Source organism: Camellia sinensis, chromosome 1 (genome assembly GCF_055761805.1).
Source record: "Camellia sinensis isolate YWXY chromosome 1, ASM5576180v1, whole genome shotgun sequence".
Classification (NCBI taxonomy): Eukaryota; Viridiplantae; Streptophyta; class Magnoliopsida; order Ericales; family Theaceae; genus Camellia; species Camellia sinensis.
Window position 1 is genome coordinate 93,003,921 of NC_138961.1, and position 24,743 is coordinate 93,028,663.

A 24,743-nucleotide genomic window follows, 5' to 3' on the forward strand; every position below is an offset into this window, starting at 1 on the left:
GGCAACTTACCGTCTCAAAAAATTAAAACTTTTTGCTGTAGACGTCCCCCGAACGCCCCGGGAGGGTTAAGCTCCCGTTCTGTTCATTTGGGGTCACTACAGCTCGGACTCTTAAAAATGTCACGGTTCCTAATCTTGAACCAAAGAGTCCAGATCCGGCAAATCGTTTTGAGAAACTGATTTTTGAAAAAGTAGTGCCAAACATGGACTGCTTTGCCAGATACAGAGTCGCCACCTAAATATTTTATTTTGGGAAATTTAGGAAACCCTGACTCGGTGCCAAAAGGCCACGTGTCCGTCATCACCAAAGTTGCCTCGGCTCGGGAACTTGGGTACGATTGGGGAAGGTCACTTCGTGAGCACCCCCGCTCGCCCGGTCATAGACCGGCCTCTACTAACCATGATATCAATTTTTGAAAACATTGTGAGTTCTTATTCCGGTTTATTAGCCTAGGTTACTATGTGATGCTCACAGCATATAAGTATAGACCGGGTCGCCCGAATTGGAACAAAACATTTCATGCTTGTTTTTGAAAATGGTTTGCTACCCGCAGGTAGGCTTGAAACATTTGATGATTTATTCCAATTTAGGTAACTCAACCTTCATCCACAGGCATTCAGGCAGTTTATATCAGATAAGCACATAGCCTCATGGTAAGTATGCTATTCATGGTAAGTATGCTATTCATGGCAGTCACTCACACTCATGCAAGGATGCTAAAACATAAAGCTTACCGAGTACTCCAAGCCAAAATAGAAACCTCATTAGAAATCATGCATGAATCCTAAGTATACAAAAATGCCTAATGCAACACATGCAAAATGCAATTATAGCAGGCTCGGCTATTCTAAGATGGTATATGAAATGCTACAGCTAATCATGTACTCAATTTGGAATTGAAATACAAATGCAGTTAGTATGATGCGCCGAGCCCGGTGCATGCAATATAGATGAATGATGCAAACATGCTATCATACTGTATGCTAATTTAAATATGCCCTAATCTAACCATCATAAGCGGATAAATAAAAGGGAGAAAGACGTGGGGTTGGAAGACATACATCACACTCACGCACATTTATTACAGTTGTGGCCCTCGCGCAGAGGATCCAAATAAATATACAGTCCAAATATTACAGTCCCGAATAAAAGAATATTACAGTCCAAAATATTACAAAATTCTAATTAAATAAAGAATTAATTAAGAAAGCAAATAAAACAGGCATGCAAGCCAGGGACTGCCTTGCTTCTGGTGGATGATGCATGTCCGGATTGTCTTGCGCGGAAATCCATCGGAATGCCCCAATTAGCCTCTGTTTACACCTGTTCTTGAAATGCGTGCCAAGTCCCAAAAAGTTGTTGATTCTGTGTTTTGCTGCAACAGAGAGCATGAAAGGGGCATAGCAATGTATTTGCACAGATATATGCATGTCTCGAACCTCATGCCACCAATCACGCATACCGAGGCATGATGGCCGAGGAGTCGAAATGCACAACTCAATATAGGATGAATGCACATGAAACTACAGCTAAAACCTAACTCCATCATGGATAATCCGGAGTGTCGGTGACTGGGGGAATTGAGAAACGTTCCGTCACTCGGAGTACGGAATGTACCTCGTTTCTCGTGCCCGGGCTAACTCCTATTCCGGACACGATGCAATATGCATGATATGCATGAAATGCCACTAAGATGTAATCCTAACATACACAATGCTATGGAAAATGAGATGCCTCGAAGTGCGTGCACACGGGCACGCAAACCGAGAAAATGGCAGAATGCAATCTAAGATACAACCTAGTATGCACTATGCTGTGAAAAATGAGATGCCTCGAAATACGTGCACACGGGCACGTAAACCGAGGAAATGATATGTGTCTCGAAATATGTGCACGCGGGCACGCAAACCGAGGCGATGAAATGTGTCTCGAAATACGTGCACGCAGGCACGCAAACCGAGGCGATGATATGTGTCTCGAAATGCGTGCACGCGGGCACGCAAACCGAGGCGATGGCGGAATGTGATGAAATGACATGGAAATGACAAATGGGCTTATACCAACATGAGTGAGCCTCAGCCACACTCACATAGGATGCCGTCGGATAAAAAAGGAGTGCCTCGAAATGCGTGCACACGGGCACGCAAACCGAGGCAATGACGGAATGTGATGAAATGACATGAAAATGACAAATGGGCTTATACCAACATGAGTGAGCCTCAGCCACACTCACATAGGATGCCGTCGGATAAAAAAGGAGTGCCTCGAAATGCGTGCACACGGGCACGCAAACCGAGGTAATGGCGGAATGTGATGAAATGACATGGAAATGATACGCAAACATGGTAATGGAATTTCAGCAACAAAATATGGGGAAAAAACAGTCCCGAAATGAAGCGAAATGATACCAAATGCATGGAATTGTCCCGAAATGCAACATTAGGCACCCGAAATGGCCTATAGCTATGCCAAACATGCACAATATGGACATGCAATGCAAATACAGAAGCTAGACAGTCCCAAAAGATGCACTTTCACAGTGATAAACATGGCCAAACAGCAAGCATAGGTATGGCAAAAATAGCATGCAAGAATAGGGACCAAAAGAGGGTTAATGAAGCAAGTGATACAAGCAAAACCCAAACGGAAAAATTGCCTTCTACAACATTGAAGAGGGACCAACAATATGAATATTTACAGTATATGGCAGACCTCAAATCAGTATACAAATATGCTAAAAATGTGATGCAAAACAAGGCTCAAAAGGTGTTATAACATGAAGTATACAAAATAATCACCAAACAGAAAAAAAGTGTTAATGAAACATGCAGTATAGGCCAAAATAAGGCCACTTTCAGTTCGGACCAAGGTCCAAAAACAGAAGCAAAGGGGGCTGCCAATTTATGCAAAAATGGGGCCAAATAAGGGATATAACTACAAGTGACACATGGAGGCATCAAACAATGTTGAGCCCTTCTCCAATGTTGAAGAGGGGCTCAAAATAAGCCTAATATCAGTTTACAACATGCTCGAAAATAAATTTCTCATGGACCAAAAATAGCATGCAAAACTATGACATATAAGAGGGTCAATGAAGCAAGTGTGTCATGGAGGGCTCAAACAGGGTTGAGCCCTTAATGAAAAGTGAAGATGAGCTCAAAAGAAGGCCCTCTTCAGTTAGGGCCGGAGCTTGAAGCAAAAAGAAAGTGGGGCTTAGAAATAGATCAAGAAAAAGGGTCAAAAGGGTAAAAGTATTACTTACCCTTGAAGACTCAAACTTTTGTTGCTTCTTGGATGAATTTGCAGCTTCTTTGGCCTTTGAAAAACCTTCCTTGTTGCTGGAAATGAGGTGGTGGTGGTAGAACTTGGTGGTGTAGAAGGAATGATGGTTAGGGACTTAGGGTTTTTCAAAGAATTGAGAGCTATGGAGATGGAGTTCTATATGGAAGCTTGAAGGAGAGTTTTTCTAACCCTTGTAAGTGAGGCCACCAGCTGGTTATAAGGGTTCAAAAGGGGGTGTAAAGGTGGGGGAAAAGGAGAGCAAAATTCCCCCACAAAATATCCCCCGGATAAATATCTTGTCTGGGGGATATTGCCCCACAGCTGTAAAGTGCACAGTGCAAGGAACACGGCCGGCCTATCACTTTTGCTCCAGGTGGCCGGCCGGCCACACCCCCTAGCCGGCCGGCTAGGGGTCAAAAGGTTCAATCATATTTTCTGGCCGGCCAGCAACTGGTGAGGTACTCCTATGTGTGTACAACACAACCATGTGGTTAAAAGTCCAAGAAAGTGGGTCCAAGGGGTTCAACATTGGCTCGGAAAGAGGGGTTCAAAAGGGTCAATTTGAATTACTGGCCGGCCATGAACTTTTAGGGTCCTCTCATGTGTGTACATCACAGATATGTGGTTCAAAGTTCAAGAAAAAAGGTCCAAGGGGTTCAACATTAGCCCGGAAGGAGGGGGTCAAAAGGGTCAAGTAACATTAATGGCCGGCCATGAACTTTTAGGGTCCTCTCATGTGTGTACATCACAGATATGTGGTTCAAAGTTGGCAACACTAACCCTAAGGTGTTCAACATTAGCCCGGAAGTTGGAAAAACGGGCGTCGGGAGGCTCCGGAGGAGAGATAACTGGTTGCTGCAACAATTGCTGGCCTCCCACCCTTCAGTGACCTCTCCAGTGATAAAACAGAGGTACCTGCCAAAAATGAACGAAAATCGTTGCAAAACGAACGCTCGGGGACCAAAACGCGCAGTTCGAGGTCCCGAAAATAGGCAGTTAAGCACCGAAAGTGGCATTCAGCCACGAAGTGGGCTTCTCAGACCCCAGTGTCCCTCAAAAGGGATTAAATAAGAAGTATGCCAAAAATCAGAGCAATAGGAGATGATTAAGCGGTCCCGAACCGAGGCACACGGCCAACGGTCCCGAAAACCGGAAACCGGACTCTGAAATGGGCAAAATGGCCTACGGCCACCAAATGTACCCTACGGACATTGAGAGATGGTCTACGGGACCTCTCCCTTCCCTCAGGAAAAGAAACAAAGAAAACCGAGTCTGGTTCGCAAACCGAGACAAGGCACAGAAGAAGGTTCGGAAGTCCGGAGGCGGGGCTCACGGCCGCGACTCTGAAACTTCTGAACGAGCACATTATGCAACATCACCAAGCGCTCAATCGGTGACGTCTGAGTCTTAAGGTCGGTCAAAAATGGGGTGTCTACATTTGCGTCGGCAACTTGATGACTCAAAAACCTTTTGCGACCCCACCATATTCATCCCTTGAGTTGTCGTCGTAGCGTCATCGCAAAAATGTTTTGCGTCGACAAATATGCTATTTGCGACGACACGCTGCCGACTCAAAAATCCTCTTTTTTAGTAGTGAAGAAGAAACCAGTTTTTAGAATCAATTCTCTTAATTTTTTTGAAAAAAACTTAAAACTAATTTAGTGGAAATTAATAATAAATATAAAACATTCATCATTTTCATGTAATTCTTTTTTTGGCCTTTTTGAGGGGGTGAATAATTTCTAAAAATTAAAAAATACCCTTTTAGTGTTTATTTTTGTCAAACTTATTTTTATTCATTCATAAAACCAAATAAACATAAATTTTCTTCACCTTTTTGTCATTAACCGGTTCTTTTGTTTTTCTTACTTGAGATCAACTCTTTTTTTTTTCTTTTTATTTAATCGGTGAAAATCAATAATTAGTTATTAGATTAGCACTTTGAGGGGAATTGAAACTCATATCCATACACCTTACAAGACAATTTCTCCTCTCATTCTACTTCTAGGAGGAACCCGAAACCTCCTCCTTAAAACCCAAAAGAGTTCCTCTTGGGATCAACCCAACTTTGAATGCATGGTCTTTGATTCCCTTTCCTAAAACGTAACCGTGGGGGATGGATAATTGGAAGAGTCAGAAGCGTACTCTGGAAGACAGATATTACTCGGCTCTATCCTGCACGATCAGACTGCCGAATAATACAGATAGGCCGAATAGATATTGAACTATGGAACCGAGCAAATAAGAGGATAATGAGTGAAAAGTGGGCCTGGCCCCGAGGCTCAGGAAACCAGTATAAATAAAGGAGCAACAGAACAAGAAAGGTATGTGTGAATTGTTGTGCTTAACTTAGAATATAAGCATTCTTGAGTGTGGAGACTGACTTGTCCGTCGGAGTGCTAATTCCGACACCTTCGGTCGGAGTATTTAATCCTTTTCAGGTGACTATCAGCGGATCACGAGCTTCCTCCAGAATCAGAAGAGTATTTCCAAACCACTTCTCTACAGTAACAAACAAAAATAGTTCACGGGAAGCCAATTAGTCCAACTTTCATGATGTATACTACACCTTCATTTGATGTCATTTGAAAATTAAATTTTTGTAATATTTTACACAGTTTTTTTTTAAATATAGCTAATATAGATATATTTAAAAAATATAATATTTGTGAATTTTTTTTAGATACAAAAATATGAAAATTCAGTATATTTTTGTATTCAATGAATTTTTTAAAAAATTTTGAACAAATTTTATACTTTTTAAATATATCAAGATCAAGTGAATTTATAAAATAAATTTTTTTAAAAAATGGCTAAAACTATAAAAATACGAATTGATAACCCATAAAACTGTTTCAATATATATATTTTTTTCAGTAAAATTTTTAATTTTTTAATTATTTTTTTAGTTTTTAGATTTTCTTAATTTAGATGCACTTAAGAAGTACAAAATTTGTGCAAAAATGTTTCAAAAATTCGTGGAATTCAAAAGAATTATAAAAATTCAAAATATATATTTTCATATTTTGTTATATTCAATGAATTTTTGAAAAATTTTGTACAAATTTTAAACTCTGTAAGTATATCTAAATTAAATGAATGTAAAATGTTAAATAATTAAAATATTAAAAAAATACTAAAAATAAAAAATATGAATTCAAAATTCAAAAAAATTATTTTTAAACTTCAAATAACTTTTCCCTTTCTATTGGGTAGAGTGTGGCATTGGTTCTCACATCCATGCCTTGGTGTCTTCATCAATTTCCCAACCAATCATTGTGCGTGTTTGGCATAATCTTTCTCCAGTCAAAAGTTGATGATAAAAAAATAGAATTGGAAAAAACACACCGTTTCTTAGCTGTCAACTAATAAAATTTGTAATTTATCTTAAATTAATTCTGTCAAATAATTTATAAGTAAACGTTATACTAAAGTTAGGTTTGGTGTTTCCTCAAAAAGTCAAAAAATTAAAAAATTATTATCTTAATTATAGTGCCGGCCCTAGGCATGGGCCAACAAGGCCATGGCCTAGGGTTCCTCAAAATAGATCCAAAAAATAAGCCCCTTCTATTATGGTTTAGTATAATATATTAAGTATGTTTTAAGTTTAAAAAAATTATTAAAGAAGGCCCAAATTAACTTAAAATAAATTGATCCATTAAAAATTTGAAAGGCCCATTCAAAAAAAATAACATTATTATCCATTGAAAATAGACCCAAAAAAAGGTCCTCCTGTTATAGTTTATTTTAATATATTATGTATATTTTAAATCCCAAAAAAAATTAAGAAAGACCCAAACTAACTTAAAATAAATTGACCCATTAAAAAATTGAAAAACCCATTTAAAATAATTAGCATTGTTATCTATTGAAAATGATTTTGCAAAAAAACTAGATTATGCAAGTATGATTGATTTATTTGCTTCTAAAAATATAAGAAGAGTGAGGATCAAGCGACACTTATTAATTATTGTAATGTAACACTAAGTATTTTTTGTGATTTTGATACAAATTTTTTGTCTTTTATCTTCATTTTTTTTCATTCAATGAAAAAAAAAATGTTATGGGCCCTAAAAATTTATTAGTTGATTTTTGGTTTTGGGTCCTGGAAATCTCAGGGTCGGTACTGCCTATTTAAGTCACATCACCTCTCTATTACATAATTTCAAACTCAACTTATATTTTATAAAAAATCAAAAAGTACACTTATTTACAACATTTTAAACAACCCCTTAGACTCTCTAATACAAAAAGTTAAAAGAAGGCAAATAATAAGATGAATGAAAGGGGGAGTGATTGAAGACAAAAAAAAGATCATGATTGGCCATATTGCAACAATCTTTTTCAGCAACTAGGCTTAAAACCACCCTCTAGAGATGTAAACGTAAATGCAGAAAGAAAGAATACACAGTGGTCCTAATATCGAGCACAAAGTTGTTGCCAGAAACAGATCCAACAACATTAACAATGGACCAAGTCTAGGCAAACCAAACCAGACTCCCCCAGATCTGTTTCCTTCCTCATTCCCACCCTCATTATTGCAACAATCATAATTCAACTCTCTACTACTACTATACTACTCACTCTACTCTACCCTCTACCCATGTGCCCAATTTGACTCCATTTCATTTTGCATTTGCATCTGCATTTACATGTACATTGTAGTATTTGAATTTCCCGCTTGGAGTTTCTAATATGTTACTCTACACATACATGTATTATAAGGTTAGAGGCCCTACTACACTGCCCCCGCAGGGGTCCATAACATGGAATCTTTTACTGGTGATGCCACGTTTGATGGCTGCACTACCATGGGCTCTAAGTGCTGAGAGTGACACTTCACCCCCACTTCAAATAAATTATAGACTTGCATTTGGTGCACCAGAATATAGTGATCTTATAGTAATTTGTTCTATGGTTCAAATTTAATATTTGAGTATAATAAATTACTTTAATTAAGGGTTGTTTTGATAAGAATTTTTTTAATGATTCTTTTGATTTATAGACTATTTTAGTATGTTATCAAAATAGCATCAAGTCTCAACCATACCACACATCATCCTCGTATCACTTAAAAAAAAAAAAAAAAAAAAAAAAAAAAAAAAAAAAAAAAAAAAAGGCTCTGAATGATCCATGCTCAAGAGATGGAAGATAGCCGAATGACGCATACTTTTGTAGTCACGTGTTTGTAGAATCAAATTATCTTTTTATATATATGGTAAATTACATTAGTTTTTCTTGAAATTTGGAGATAACACAAAAAGTTACACAGTTTTGATATGATCACATTGGGTTTCCTTAAAATTTTAATTTATATACTTAGTTCCATTTTCTTCAATAATTCGGTAGTCAAATAGATTGAAAATTATTTTATCATCTCTTTTTGCACTAAAATGTATATTTTTTTTTCTTATTTATTCTTGTGTTTTTATACCATTTATATTAGTTCTTATCCATTTAGCTTTACTAAAAGAGATACTGGTATAATTATACTAAATCTATAGAGATTACAGTATTTTGCTTTTAAATTTTAAGAGAAAGTATAATTTATCTTTTTATATCATTTTAATATGAAGATGAGAGAGAGAGAGAGAGAGAGAGAGAGAGAGAGAGAGGGAGAGAGAGAGAGAGAGGAATATGATAGGAATTATTGTGGTAGGGAATTCGTGCTCTCTCAATTATTTTTATTTTGTGTAAATTATATTGACTTCTCTTGAGATTTGAATAAAATATAGGTTCCTCACAAGTTTTGCATATTTATGCTGGGCTCTCATGCTTTAATTCATATAATAGTTGACCTTTTTTTGTCATAAATTTGTTGGTCATATAAATGAAAAAATGATATTGTTATCTCTTTTAAATTGACATGTATATTTTGTCTTTTTATCTTTGTGTATTCATACCATTTATATTAGATTTGTTTTTTTTTAATCTCATTAAAAAGAAAAAAGAAAGTTAATGTAATTATGTCAAAAATTAAACCCCTTTATTTTAATCCCGTCTTGACCAAATGTAATACAATCTTCACTCATCTTCTCTGACGAATTGGATTTCATGTGTATTATGTTATTCAAACATATATATATATATATTTGAAGCAGCCAAAGAAACCTTTATTGATGACCAAACCATACAAGATGAGAGTACATCAAAAAAGGAGAGGAAAGGGGTTTGGAGAGGAACCAAACCGAAACAGAAAAAAAGAACAAAGCAGAAAAATCAAAATGCAAAACAAGACCAGCAAACACATCCAGGGGCAACAGATCACACCAGAACCAACAGCCCCGAAGAGAAGAAGCTCAAGCTGAAAACAGCAGGCCAAAACAGCAGTCCAACAGCCCCAAAGAGAATTGAGCAGAGCACACCAAACTTGAAAACAGAACTCCACCAGAACAAAAACACCAAGGGAAGTACTCCAAGAAAAACCAGAAGCAAACTGATATCTAAATTAGCCACATAGGACAGATTTACTTCCCAAACAGTACCTGATTTGTCTTAAATTGGACAGGAAGTCCTGGACAGTGAAATTGAAGGCCTTGAATCTCTGGTTCGACCATAGTGCAACTCTGATTTTAACCAACTCGCATAGGTCCTCCAAGTGAGGATTAGCAGCCTGAAAAATACACTCATTTCGCAGCTTCCACAGAGACCAAAACACAGCTGAGGGAATGACTTTCCAAAGCAATTTTTCTTTCTTGCTAAGCTTCACACCTTCCTACCAGTGAAGAACAGCTTCCACAGATCCGGGAAGGGCTCCTTGCACCTCCCACCAATTCAATATTGCAGACCAAACCCTCCAGGAAAAATGGCAGTGCAGCAGCACATGGCAGATAGACTCAGCCACAGATTTGCAGAAAGCACAAAGAGCTGGTGAAGAGGCTTGAAGGACTCCAATTTTCTGGAGAAAGTCTGCTGACTTTACTCTGTTTTTCCATGCTAACCAGCAAAAAAATTGGACTTTTGGAGGAGCGAGATGGTTCCAAACTAACTTGCTAGTAATAAGGATGGGGCCAAGGGAGACAACCTCACTCCGATAGACAGATGAGACAGAAAACATACCAGAGCCTTCAGCCAACCAGACTGGTTTGTCCACCAGATTATCAGAACAATTTGAGCCAGATATCAAGAGCTCCTTGAGTCTACTGACTTCCCTCTCTTCCCAGTCATACAGCCTTCTTCTAAAAAGAAGGCTCCAATCCCCTACTGCAACCTTCCTATCGTGCATTATACGTAAAGTTACATCCTTCTCCATCACTAATCTATAAAGAGTAGGGAATTCATCTTTCAAGCAACTATTGGAGCACCATCTATCCTTCCAGAAGAGAATTCTTTTCCCATCCCCTACCTGAACAAGAAAATTGTTATGATAAAACAACATCAGATTACCGCTCCTCTCTGCTAAGGAAATGATACCTTTCCACACACCAGAATAACTATTGTTTGAAATAGGAGAGGGGCACCAGCTTTTAATATCTAGTTTATATTTGCTACAAATGACTTGTCTCCACAAAGCATCTTTCTCTTTGGCAAATCTCCACCACCATTTTAATAACAAGCAATCATTAACGAGCCTTATTCTTCTGATGCCCAAGCCCCCTTGATTCATGTTCTTTGCTAAATCATCCCATTTAACCAGGTAGATTGGTTTTCTAGACCCCGCCCCACCCCAGAGAAAAGCAGCTTGAAGCTTCTCAAATTCTCTTGCAACTCCCACTGGCATTTTAAAGAGAGATAGATAATACGTAGGCAAGGCAGAGGTTACAGACTTAATAAGAGTGAGCCTTCCTGAAAATGATAGCAGCTTCCTTTTCCAACATGCTAATCTGATTTTGATTTTATCAAGAACTGGTTTCCAAGTTGCCTTCTTATTTGGATTTGCCCCCAAAGGCAAACCCAAATACTTAAGAGGAAGTGCCTTAGATTTACAATGCAGCTTGGAGGCAAAACTAGACAAGGATACTTCAGGAACATTAATGCCGCACACCTGACTCTTATGATAATTTATTTTCAGCCCTGAAATCAGTTCAAAACACCTTAAGACCCTCTTAATATTGCACACCTCCATCTCCTTAGCTTCACAGAATAATATGGAATCATCTGCAAATTGTAAATGTGTTAACTGCACCCCATTAGAACCAATCGTCACTCCTTTAATCAAGCCCAACTGCTGTGCTCTTGACATAAGAATATTAAGACCCTCAACTGCTACATTAAACAAAAAAGGGGACAGGGGGTCACCTTGCCTTAGGCCCTTTTGAGGGCAAAATTCCTCAGTTGCTGAACCATTAACCAACACTGAGAGTTTTGCTGTAGTAACACATTCTTTTACCCAACTAATCCATTTTGCACCAAACCCAAAATTGAAGAGCATGGATGATAAGAAGCACCAATTAACTGAGTCAAAAGCCTTTTCAAAATCAATCTTAATAATCAGACCTCTCTTTTTGGTTTTTCTCCAGCCATCAACCACCTCATTTGCAATTAGCACACCATCCAGGATGTTTCTTCCACCTGTAAAGGCTGATTGGGTATCACTGATGATTTGAGGAAGCACTCTTTTTAGCCTACTAGACAAAACTTTTGCAAGGACTTTGTAAACTGAACCCACTAGGCTGATAGGTCTATAGTCACCTAGCCCCACTGGATTTTCAACCTTTGGGATTAGTGAAATAAATGAGCTATTAAGACCCAACACCAACCTTCCATGCCTATGAAATTCCTTAAAAAACTTCAGTAAATCAGCTTTCAACAATAACCAAAATTTTTGAAAATAAGCCAAGTTAAAGCCATCTGGTCCGGGGGCCTTGTTACCATCACAATCCTTCACAGCAGCCCTAATTTCTTCCTCTGAAAAATTTGCTTCCAGCCCATCAAAGCTAGGGCAATCTTGGACAGATTTAAAATGGCCACTTAGCTTAGGCCTAACTCTCCAATCCTCTGTGTACTGCTTGCTAAAGTGGTCAAAGACTTCTTTCCTAATCTGAGTAGGATCTTCCAACACAGTAGACCCAACAGACATGGAAGAGATCGCATTTCTACTGTGCCTACCCTTGGCAATTACATGGAAAAATCTAGTATTTCTATCTCCTTTCAAATTCCAATTGAGTCTTGATTTTTGCAACCACAACCATTCAACCATTTTGCTAAGTCTCCACACCTGATCTCTGAGTAATCTACTTCTTGCTCTTTCTGCCTCATGCAAATCTCTGGATTCAGCAACTAAGTCCAGAAAGTGCAGTTCCTCTTCAGCTTCCTTCAACTTCACAATCACACTACCAAAAACCTCTTTATGCCAAGCCTTTAACTCTAACTTCAGGATTTTAAGTTTTTTCAGAAGGACAAAGCCAGCCCAACCTTCAACTGCAACCTCTTTCTAGGTCTTCTCCACAAAGGCTGGAAAGCATGGGTGTAGACTCCAAGCATTGATGATTCTAAAAGGCTTAGGGCCCCAGTCTCTATCATCCTCCATCAGCAACAGAGGACAATGATCAGATATGAGCCTAGGAAGACCCCAAAGCTTTAAATTGAACACCTCCAACCATTTGGGATCCACTAACACCCTATCAATTCTACTCCACTTATCCCCTGCTATTGAGTTACACCAGGTATATTTTCTGCCAAGTAATGGTATGTCAATTACTTCACATTGTTCGATAAATTCATTGAACTCTCTCATGCCTTTATCTCTTCTAAAGAAACCCTTCCTTTCACCTACACTTTTTATCTCATTGAAATCTCCGCATAAACACCAAGGATTAGGAAACTCCCTTTTTAGCTTTAATAAGCAGTCCCACAGTTTGGCCCTATTTCCCACCTCATTAGGAGCATAAATATTTAGTAATACACAGTCAAAAGAATTAAAGAGAGTACCAGAGAGGAGGATGAATCTTCTAGTGCAACAGCAGTCCTTAAGTTGAAAAACCTCCGGATCCCATATGCAAAGAAGACCTCCAGCTAGGCCGTCGGAGTCCACAGCAGTGTACTCCATTTTCTTCCTAGCCCACATTGCTCTCATATCCTTTTCAGCTACTACAGATTTTTTAGTTTCTTGAAAAAAAACTACATCCACATTTCTTTCCTTCAGAATATTCCTTATTTTCCCCCTCTTTTCCTGCCTACCAGTTCCTCTAATATTCCAAGAAAGCATCTTCATGAGAACATAACAATCTCCGAAAAAACTCCTTCAATGTATACATGTTAGTCTACTGCACCATGATCCCTATCCATCCTGCATATATCTTTGACTTCAAGCTCCACAATTTTATTGAGAACCTCCTTTTCCTTTCCCAGCATATCCACACCCAGCAACTTGCCCATCTGCAAACATGCTTGCGCCTCATCCAATAGATGCTGACTACCTTCCCCTCCTTGCTCAGTTAAAGCTAACAGTGAAGCTTCAGCAACAGATGCTCTAAACAGGGATCTTTTAGGGGCTGATTTGCTTGTTGAGGCACCCATCAGACCGGCTCTCTTATCCAGACCTAAGAGTCTCTTTTGTGGTCGAAGGTAGCTGGTCTTCCGTTTCTCTTTTGCCTGCTCCTTACCTTTGCCTTTCAAGACTGCAGACTTGGGAGTTTGTTTAGCAACCTGAGTCTGAGTCTCAGAAACACTGGATTCTCTGGTGACAGGCCCAACATCCATTGCCATGTCTTTTATATGGGCATCATAAAACACCGGCCCATTGGGCCCTTTAAGCGGTTCAACCAATTCATAATTCAACTTATGATGGCCCAGAACCACTTCCAAACTTATCCCAGGCCCCTTAAGACTTGCACCACTCAAACTTCTCATAAAGCCAGGCGTGTAGACCTGTCCATCATGTCCCTGAGCAGCAGCCCTTGTGTCATTAAATGCTGAGTTAACAGCTACCATTGCTTTGCAGGCCACTGTCTCGAGCTCCTTACCCATCCTGCTGCAGGTCTCTGCCACTGCTGTATCGCTTTCCCGAAGTTCCCCTTTGTCTGCCGTTGCTACACTAACATCCCCACGTGGCTTCTTTCCTCTGGCCTCCATCTTGGTTTGAGCAGTCCCCATAGCTAACTCACCTCCTAAGTGCCGAGTTAACTCATCATCATGGTTCTGAGATGGCTCAGCAGCTCTGTTGAAGTCAAATATCTCCTTAGAACCTCTAACCTCATTAGAGCTGTGATGTTCCTCCACTTCTTGAGGTGTCGAACATCTGCAGTACTGCTTGAAATTTTTTGCCACAGCTAACTGATCTTCCAAGACTCGCACTGGGTAAGAAATCTGGTTAGTCTCCAAATGGATGACCTTGTTAATAGGCTCCATGCATTTGGTTAAGATCCTGAGCTTACCGCAGTCAAAAGACTGAGGAATACCTTCTTCTCCTTCCAAAACTTCTCCCCATAAACTTCCAATCTTAATGAAATTGGACCTGTTCCATAAATGAAGTGGAACGCCGAAGCAGGTAATCCAAACGAGCCTTTCTGGTTCGAGGACAAGGTTTGGCTGCCATTGGATGATGAGTTCACACCAATCTTCAATAATATTGTTTATGGCTTTCATTTTTATCTCCCTTTCCTCCTTGGTCTTAAATGATAACAAAACATCTCTGCCTCCACAATTCCGAACTGCAATCCCTTCTATTCCTCTTTCTTCAAGCTCAATCTTTAGACTGATGTTAACGTATCTGGCTTTCAAGCGAACTACCACACTATCATAGAGCCACCCATTACCATACACCTCCGCCTTGATTGAAACAGAGCCACTATTCAGTGCCTTAGTGCCTTTTACTACTTCCGCAAAAGACTTCTTATTAATAAAAGGATTGGGACCTCTCCTAACCTCTACTCTGTATTTTGATTGCTTTGGTGGTTGAATATGAGTCTGCCCATGCTCTCTGTTTCTTTCAAACTCAGCAAATTTCACTCCTAACTTTTTATCATCCACCCAAAGACCATGAGCTTTTTGCACTGCCACCTTCGCTGCTACTTCACAACTAAATCTTACAAAGCCAAATCTTGTGTTGGTGATTCTTCTTCTCTTTTGCGGTATGAATACATCTTTTACAACTCCAAACTTCCGAAAGAGATTAGACAGACCTTTGGGATCCAATGAGCAAGGTAGATTATCCACAAAAACTGTAAAGTCTTCCGAGCTAACCATGTTCCGCCATGCTTCTGTTTTTCCTCTATGCTTCAGCACCGGGATCCAGCCTCCTACCATCTCAGTCTCTCCTCTGCCATATGCTATAGATATATATATATATTGAGAAAACAAAAACTCTCCCTATAAAAATTTAATCAAGATTTGTGTATATTCTTTCTTTTCCCTTCGACTTCCTTTCTTCTTCTACGCTGAGTCACTGGCACCAATCAAATGGAGTCTCAGATGATATATATATATATATATATATGGGAAATTTCAAAATAATGAAACAGATAAAATATATATACATATATAAATATGTAGAACATAAGTGATTTTGTGACAAAATGCAAGTGAAAATTGTGGTGAGTGTGACTTATACCACTCCATATTTATGTAAAAAAATATTCTCTCACTAAAATGTAATTCTCCTATATATATACTAGTTTTAAAAAGCCCGTGCAAGGCACAGGCTATTATTACGGTATATTTAAATTTTATATTTTGATAATTTTTTAAAAATAAAAATGTTGTTCTATGAAATTGAATAGAATAAATCATTAGATATATGATAGAATTATATAAATTGTATTATAAATAATAGCAATTAGGGAAAAAATATAATAAATCCTATCATTTTAACATAATTATACTCTTTTCTTTTTAGTAAGACTAAAATGACCAAAATTATTGTAAAAGGTGTGAAGACAAAAAATAAACAAAATAAAATATACATTTATAAAAATGGTTAAAAAATTATTTTACATCTATATGACTAACAAATTATTAATGAAAATTGAGCTAAGTGTTATGCAAATTACATTTTTAAGAAAGTCCAATATAATTATATCAAATTTGTAAAGTTAATATGTTTTTAAAACTCAAGTGTTTGTTCATGACAACTTGTGTTATTGTCTAAATCCATATCAACTTCAAATAATCACCAAACTAATTATTCAATAATTTTTTGTTTTATATAAGTGTCTTTTGGGTTAGTTCTATAGCGACACAGGGTCAGAAAACCCGACCCAGTTTGTTTTTGGGCGGGACACGTGTCGTCCCGATTGACTTTGACCGTGTTGGGGTGGTTTGGAACTTGGTGGGGTTGTGGGTTGGCTGCGAAGTAGCAACCCAGAGTTGCTGAGTAAGCTTGGTCACGTCCGCGACCAGTAGGATAGTGCCCACGATTAGGAAGGGTGAAGGTCGCACTCGCGACCAGGCCGCGACCAAATGTGGCCTTTAGGTCTGTTGGCTGGAGGGAGTGTGTTGCACACGAGGGGCTGTGGTATCAAGTCGCGAATAGAGGGATCACACCCGCGAAGGTCATGGTTGCACCCGCGACCAGGTATCTTGGCTTGGCGGCGCCCACAATTTTAGGTTCGCGTCTCCGACCTGTTTTGTATAAAACAACGCAATTTGTGAAAATATCTCATTTTTTCTCCACTTTCTCTTCTTTCTCTTCTCTAGCGACTTTTACCCTAACCTTCTTGGGCGTAAGTCTTGATTTTGAAGCCTCTAGCCTCGGTATTGATCTTCGACTCCTTCATGAGTGTTGTAAAGCTTGGCAAGTGCTTTGTTTTAATCTCGGTCAAATCTTGTTTCAGGCGACAGTTGGAGCTTTTACCTTCTTTTCTTCTCTTCAAGTGGTAGAGTTCTATTTCTCTAACTCAATATGAGTTTGCTAGTGTATTTGTAGTATTTTGGGTACAAACACCTTCTTGTTGATGTTGTTTTTATTTTGATTTTGGAAATCACGAGTTATGGATTGAGGGTTGAATTGGGGATTGATTATTTATAATCTAGCTACAAAACTTAATTTCCATAAATAAAATTACATGTGGGTGATTGTTGTTGAAAAGTCCTAGTTTTAACCAAAAGCCCTAAGTGTATATGATTTGGGAATTTGAGAAATTAATGAGCGTGTGTTTAAATTGACAAGATCATAATGAGTATCATGTTATGAAAGCGAAATTGGTAAAAGGTGAATGTGTTAGAAAATTGAGAGTATGATTTGTGAAATAATGTTGTTGGTAAGTTGTGAGTAGCCATTAGAAATGACTTATGTTTGATGTGTTGGTTATAATTAAGAAAAACACATTAATCTTAATTGAATTGTTGGGATGGGATTGTGATGGTTGAAAATGGTGCTTAGCGATGACCACAAGTGCTTAGCGATAGCCACGATTATGAAATGTAACTCATATTGTACACTGGTGTATGTGGTGCTCAACAATGACCATGGTTGAATTGATAATATATATACATACCTATGTGTGTGTGTGTGTTTGTAAGGTTCAATTAGGTATTAGACATGATGACAGAAAATGGGTTAATCGAATAAGGAATGTTAATAAGTAAAGAATGGTTTAATTGAGTTAATACTTGTGTTAAGAAAATATTTTGAATTTGTTATATATGTATAGCATCATGATCATTTATGATTGTGGGGTTGTATTAGTTTTAGAAATATTCCCTACTGTGCTATATGTTCACTCTATGTGGCTAAAATCTTTTTCAGGTGTTGGTTACTTGCCAGATGTGGAGATAAAGACTTGGATTGTATATTTGGAGCAGGGTGAGGTTGCTCTTTTATTTGTAGGCCTTGGGCCATTTATGTGTAAGCTGAGTGCCATTCTTGTAACGGTTGTGCCCTTTGTAAACGATGTAAGCTTATGTGTATTTTAATTTAATATATGAGATTACTATTTAATTCTATGTTGAGACTGTTCATATCACTTAGACGTTGATTTAGAGTGTATGGAATTGGATAACTCATGTCATGCATGTCATTATTATATCCATTTGCATGAGAGATAACATACCTATTTAATCAACGGCTGTCTTTTATTTGTTATGTAATGGCTTATTCGTATGGGTTGGATATGGGAGATCCGGGGCGTGACAAGTTTATTTTGTTATTCAATATTTATTCGATGCGGTGAGTTTAATCAGTAGTATTCAGTTCACTGAAATTAGGGATGGACATTTTAATCCAATCCGCAGGGGTTCGCCCATACCCATCCCGACACGTATGTAGGGTGGAGGTAGGTATTGCTTCTCCCGATCCAAACCCGACCCGATATAATTAAAAATATATAAATAAATAATACATGTATATATAATATAATTAGATAAAAACAAAATAATATTAAAAGTCTATGATTTTGTTTAAATATAAATAAATCATAATCTTAAAAATTTCACTATTTATATATATGAAAATAATTTTTAAAAAAATTATTTAGTGTGCTAAGAATTTAATGGTTCTTAATTTTTTTGACTATTTGAAATGTGATCAGATATACGCGAGTATCAAGTATCCACGATGGTGGGGGTGGGGTTGAAAAATCCTACCCGTAACGGGAGTGGGATGGGGGAAGGGAATGGCAAACCTATCCCAAACTGACCCCGTGACCATCCCTAATTGAAATGAAAGTAAAATGGAATGATCAATTAAAATGTTAATTCTTACATATGATGAAAAATGGATTCTTATTCAGTATTATAGGGAAATGGTCATTCTATCAGAAGACTATTGAATGATCACTCAACTTTCATTAATTGCGACTTATGATTTTGAAACTAACCTGTCACCTTTTTAAATTTTTAATCGCATAATAAATTATCTATTTCATTAATTAACCAATAAATCAATTAATAATTTTTAATGATATCATAAATATATTTTAATTAATAGTTCTGGTGATTTTATTGTTGTGTATGAGAATAATTATGAGTTTTATTTTTTCTATTAAGTTTGATAATTTGTTACACACCCAATGATATATAACCTAACTCCCTTATCACATTGTTGGAAAATGTTTGAGACCTCTAAAAGTTGACACAATTCGATTTACAATTATGTGGTATAATATGTATCATTTTTTGATTTATTATACACCTAATGATGTAGATGTCAATTCTATTACCATATCATTTTGTGTGAATTTATAAGTCTTTAACATTTCTTTCGAGTTTATAAAAATAAAAAAATAAAAAATTATAGTGTCTAGATTTTCTCAACAGATAAATATAAAACAAATACTAAGATAATTTCTCCATCTAAAAAAAAATACTAAGATAATTCACTGAATTATAAAGAAGCAGAAGAAACTACTTATATATACAAATGACCCATTTTATTAATAAATAAATCATACTCGCATAATAAATAACCAATTTTATCATTAAGTAAACCATTAAGTCAATTAATAATTTTTAATAATATGAAAAATAACTTTAAGTTAATCATTTTGTTAACAAATAAAGTATTAAATCAATTAATTATTTTTAATGATATGAGAAATACTTTTTAATGAACAATTTTGATAATTTATTAGTGCTTAAGAGAATAGTTTTTTTTCCCCTGATTATTGTGTTAAATTAAAATTTATAACAAACGATAGTTGTAATTTTTAGTATTATAGGACCAATTCAAATTTTAAATAAACTTTATGAGTGCATTTATAATTTGCTAAAAAGTAAAAAATTTATATTTTATAATTGAACAAGAATGTTTGCATAATTACGAAAAAAATATTCACTCAAATTAGTACCACCAATACTGAATAATATTACTAAAGAAAAGGATAAAATAGAAAAAATAACATATAGGTCACCATTAATAAATTATACAAAATAAAAAAATAAAATTATAAAAAATTATTAAAAAAAAAAAAAGACAAACCATAAACAGGAAAGAACTTCTCATTTATATATATATATAACTCAACAGTAAAACGCTAATTTATTTATTTATTTATTTATCTATTTTATTTGATAAAAAAAAAAAAAAAAAAAAATAGGAATCTTTGCAGGTTGTGTTTTTATGTGTCCTTGCCCACATTGAAACGTAATATTCTTCTTTCTCTCATATCTTTTGTTCTTTAGTTAAATGATGAGACTTGAGATGTCCAATCTGTTTCCATATATCTGCCCACACAAAAGATGCTAAATCCATCGCTTTCTACATCACACAAATCCCTCGCTTACATGAAAACAGTAAGTATTTCCTATTCGTAGATCCCCAAACAAATCAAAAATCACATCATCACACACATGTGAAATACAAACAAGATATGCAATACGTTGAACTATTTTAGAAATATGTTAAAAATCATCTTTCACTTTCTAAATCATTTTGAATTATATTATTTTTCATATTTTATATATATATATAAGGAGGCGAGTAAATTACTACGTAAGTTACCCGAATATATTAAAGAAGGAAATCTAATCATGTACTATACGGCTCCAGCCCCGAGAGACAGAGGCCGAATATCCAAATTGGCCTCTGAATCTGTTGTAAACTGGGCCGAATATGAAGATATAGTCGAATGAGCGGTTGTTCATTGGACGAAAGGTGGGCCCAACCATCAACATTAAGGACGACTATAAATAAAAAGAGCATTAGCCAAAAGAGGTATGTGAGAACAAGTACATTTAACTTGAGATATAAGCAACCAAGAGAGCATACAGTGACTTATCCGTCGGAGTGCTAATTTTGATACCCCCGACCGGAGTGTTTATTCATTTTCAGGTGACTAGCTGAGGATCACGAGTGTCCTACTGGACCCGAAGAGTATTTCTGAACCACTTCTCCACAATTGGCTCCGTCTGTGGGAATACTCCAGCATATCCATGGCGGGGGTAACGGAAGATCCTCCGATAGTCGCTGATGACCTTACGCGACAAGATGATACCACTCCAAGCAACATGCTTGGGCCTGAGACCATTGTCGCACGAAGGACCTTGAACTTTGGCTCAGTCGCCCAGACCTCACCCTCGACATCAGCACATGAGATAATGCAAGCGATTATGGATCAAGCGAAGCAAAACGAACAGAGGTTGGAAAACATGATCGCTGAAAACGAGCGCCTTCGACAGGATTTGGCCTTGGAGGTGGCAAAATCCCAATAAGCCGTACACCAAGATCCGGAACGACCTCTGAGAAAGGATGGTCGACGACTTCGAGTTCGGAGACAAGATAGTGATAGTGATTCTGACTCGTCATCCCCAGAATCCAAAAAGAAGGGACAAGTCGAAACCTCTAGTTCCTCTGAAGGGAGTCCGCGTGCATGGAATAAGCGAAGAAGAAATGTTTCACATGAAGAGGATCAACATGACCCCTTTGTGCCACGGATCGCAAGGGCAGTGCTGCCCAAAAAGTTCAAAACTCCATTGTTCACTCTATACGATGGAAAATCGGACCCCACTGACCACATCCGTCATTATAAGCAAGCCATGACGCTACATGCAGATGACGAGGCCTTCATGTGTTGAATATTTCCGAGCAGTTTGGGACCTTTGGCCGTCAGATGGTACTATAAATTGGATCCGGCATCGATTAAGAGCTTCCATTAACTCCAAAAATCCTTCAGGGCAAGGTTCATCACCAATGAGGTCCAGTCGAAGCAGGCCGATTCCCTCTGGGGAATGCAAATCCAACCAGGGGAAACCTTACAAGCGTATTCGGCGCTATTGGGAATGCTTTAATCTCGTAGATGATGCCTGCAATGACTCCATGGCCATCACCGCCTTTAAAATGGGGTTGCATCCTGATAGTGCTCTCTGTAGCTCCTTGGCCAGAAGACCCCCCAAAACAATCTGGTCGTTAACGAAGAAAGTCGAAGAATACTGCAAAGTGGAAGATGACGCCCTGCGGGTCAAAGCCGGGCACAAGGCTAACAAGACGGCCCCATCTAAAACCGCTCAGCCGATAAATTATGTGCCATCATGGAGCTCTGAACTACGGAATCGGGCTAAACAAGACAAAAGACGAGATTCGGGTTGATCAAATGACCAATGTTCCCATCGAGCTAATGAACAACTTCAAGTGGATAGCAGGCGCACAAGGCGCGCAGACAATAAATATACGGAGTTGTCATAGCCGATCAGCACGGTTATGTCTAAAGTTCAACCCCTTTCGTTCTTCAAATGGCCACCCAAAATGGTGGGACCTCCTGACACGAGAAGACGGGATAGGCAGTGCGAATATCACAAAGACCATAGTCATGATACCGAAAAATGTTATGCTTTGAAAGATCACCTTAAGGAGTCGGTACAAGACGGTCGGCTTAAGCAACACGTCTGAAAGAACGACTCAACCAAACCAATTGCTTTACGGCAGGATTTACCTCCACTCGGCGTAATCCATATGATATACAGCTTGCCAATGGCATGCGCCGTACATACAATTCAGTCACATCCTAACCCCCAAAAGAAAATCATACTAGCGAAACGGCTCCACGAAGCTGCGAGTATTACTTTCGATGATTCAAATTTGGCCGGCATGACGCTCTCCCACATCGATCCCTTGGTCATCGAGCTACGCGTAAACCGATTCACCGTTGAGCGTGTTCTCATTGATCAGGGGAGTACTTCAGAAATTATGTACTACAAGACCTTCATCAAACTCGGCTTCACTGAGTCGGAACTGTCTCTAGCTCATTATCTGTTATCCGACTTCAACGCTAATCCGGAATATCCGTTGGGCAAAATCACGCTACCAGTTCAAGCGAGCTCCCGATCAGTGGATGTGGAATTTTTGGTTGTCAAGCTTCCTTCGCCGTATAATCTCATCATGGGACGAACTTGGCTGCATACCATACAGACCGTGCCAAGCACCTATCATCAACTACTTCGCTTCCTGACTAAACCCGACATTGAACAAATTCATGGTTCCCAGAAATCGGCACAAGCATGTTATCTTCATACCGCAAAGACACCAAGAGAGCTAGAAGTGAATTCTATTGAGGTGCCGGATCGAGAGAGCCTCGACGATGTTGGGCGGCTCCCAAGTGAAAAGGCAACCGAAGCCCTGGATCGAGTTGAAATTGACGGGAATCCTGACAGGTTTTTCATGGTCGGCGCTTCCCTGAATAAAGTCAACAGACAACAGCTAATTTCCTTCTTACTCAACAACCTTGATGTATTTGCGTGGTCACCATATGAGATACCGGGAGTGGATCCATCTGTTTCTCAGCACCATTTAAATGTTGACCCTAAATGTAAGCCGATTATTCAGAAAAGCCGGTGGTCAGCCGTAGAACATACTGCTGCCGTTGTTGAAGAAATTGACCGATTACTTGATGTCGGGGCAATCCTGGAAGTGACCTACCCTACATGGTTGTCGAATACTGTGGTTGTAAAGAAGAAAAATGGGACTTGGCGTGTTTGTGTAGATTTCACGGACTTAAACAAAGCTTGTCCTATGGACTGCTTTCCCCTCCCCAGAATAGACCAACTCATAGATGCCACGCCACATCATCAACGTATGAGCTTCCTGGATGCCTATAGAGGCTACTATCAAATTGCCAAGCATCCGGAGGACCAAGAAAAAACTGCATTCCTCACTCCAAGAGGAACCTATTGTTATAAGATTATGCCTTTCGGGCTGAAGAATGCGGGGGCAACTTACCAGAGACTAGTCACTGCCATGTTGAAGGAGCAACTGGGCCGCACTATGGAAGTGTACATTGACGATATGGTGGTCAACTCCAAAGAAGAGCAAACTCATCTAGCCGATCTGGAAGAGACATTCGGCATTCTACGTAAGTACAAAATGAAGCTAAATGCTTCCAAATGTGCATTTGGAGTCGGATCCGGCAAATTCCTTGGCTATATTGTTAACCACCACGGAATCGAAGCCAACCCGAGGCAAATCACAGCAATTCTAGAACTCGGCTCTCCTCGGTCGGTCAAGGAGGTTCAAAAACTGATAGGGATAGCCGCCGTACTCAACAGGTTCATCAGTCGTTCCACAGATCGCTGCCGACAATTCTTTCATACCCTTCGGCAGGGTAAAGCTTTTGAATGGACCTCCGAGTATGAAGCTGCTTTGAACAGCTTAAAGACTTACCTCCGATCAGTTCCGCTCTTGATAACACCTTCGGCAGGTGACCCACTCATTTTATATCTTGCAGTTTACGACCAGAATGTCTGCGCCGTACTGTTAAAAGAAGAACTTGGAGAGCAGCGGCCGGTTTATTATGTGAGCAAAGCAATGGTTGACGCCGAAACACGCTACCTTCCATTGGAAAAACTCATCCTGACTCTTGTCATAGAAGCAAGAAAACTGATGCATTAATTTCAGGGGCATACCATTGGGGTACTAACGGACTACCCCCTCCAGTCAGTACTTCGTAGTGCAGAAGCATCAGGGCGCATTTCAAAGTGGGCCCTCGAACTCGGCTAGTATGATATTGAATTTCTACCTAGGATCTCAATTAAGGGGCAAGTGCTCGCCGACTTTGTAGCCGAATTCACTACAGGCCTCACCGACTTTAAGTCTGATCAAATTCAACCTAAGCCGAATTGGAGAATTTATGTTGGGGACATTTGGCAGTTGTAT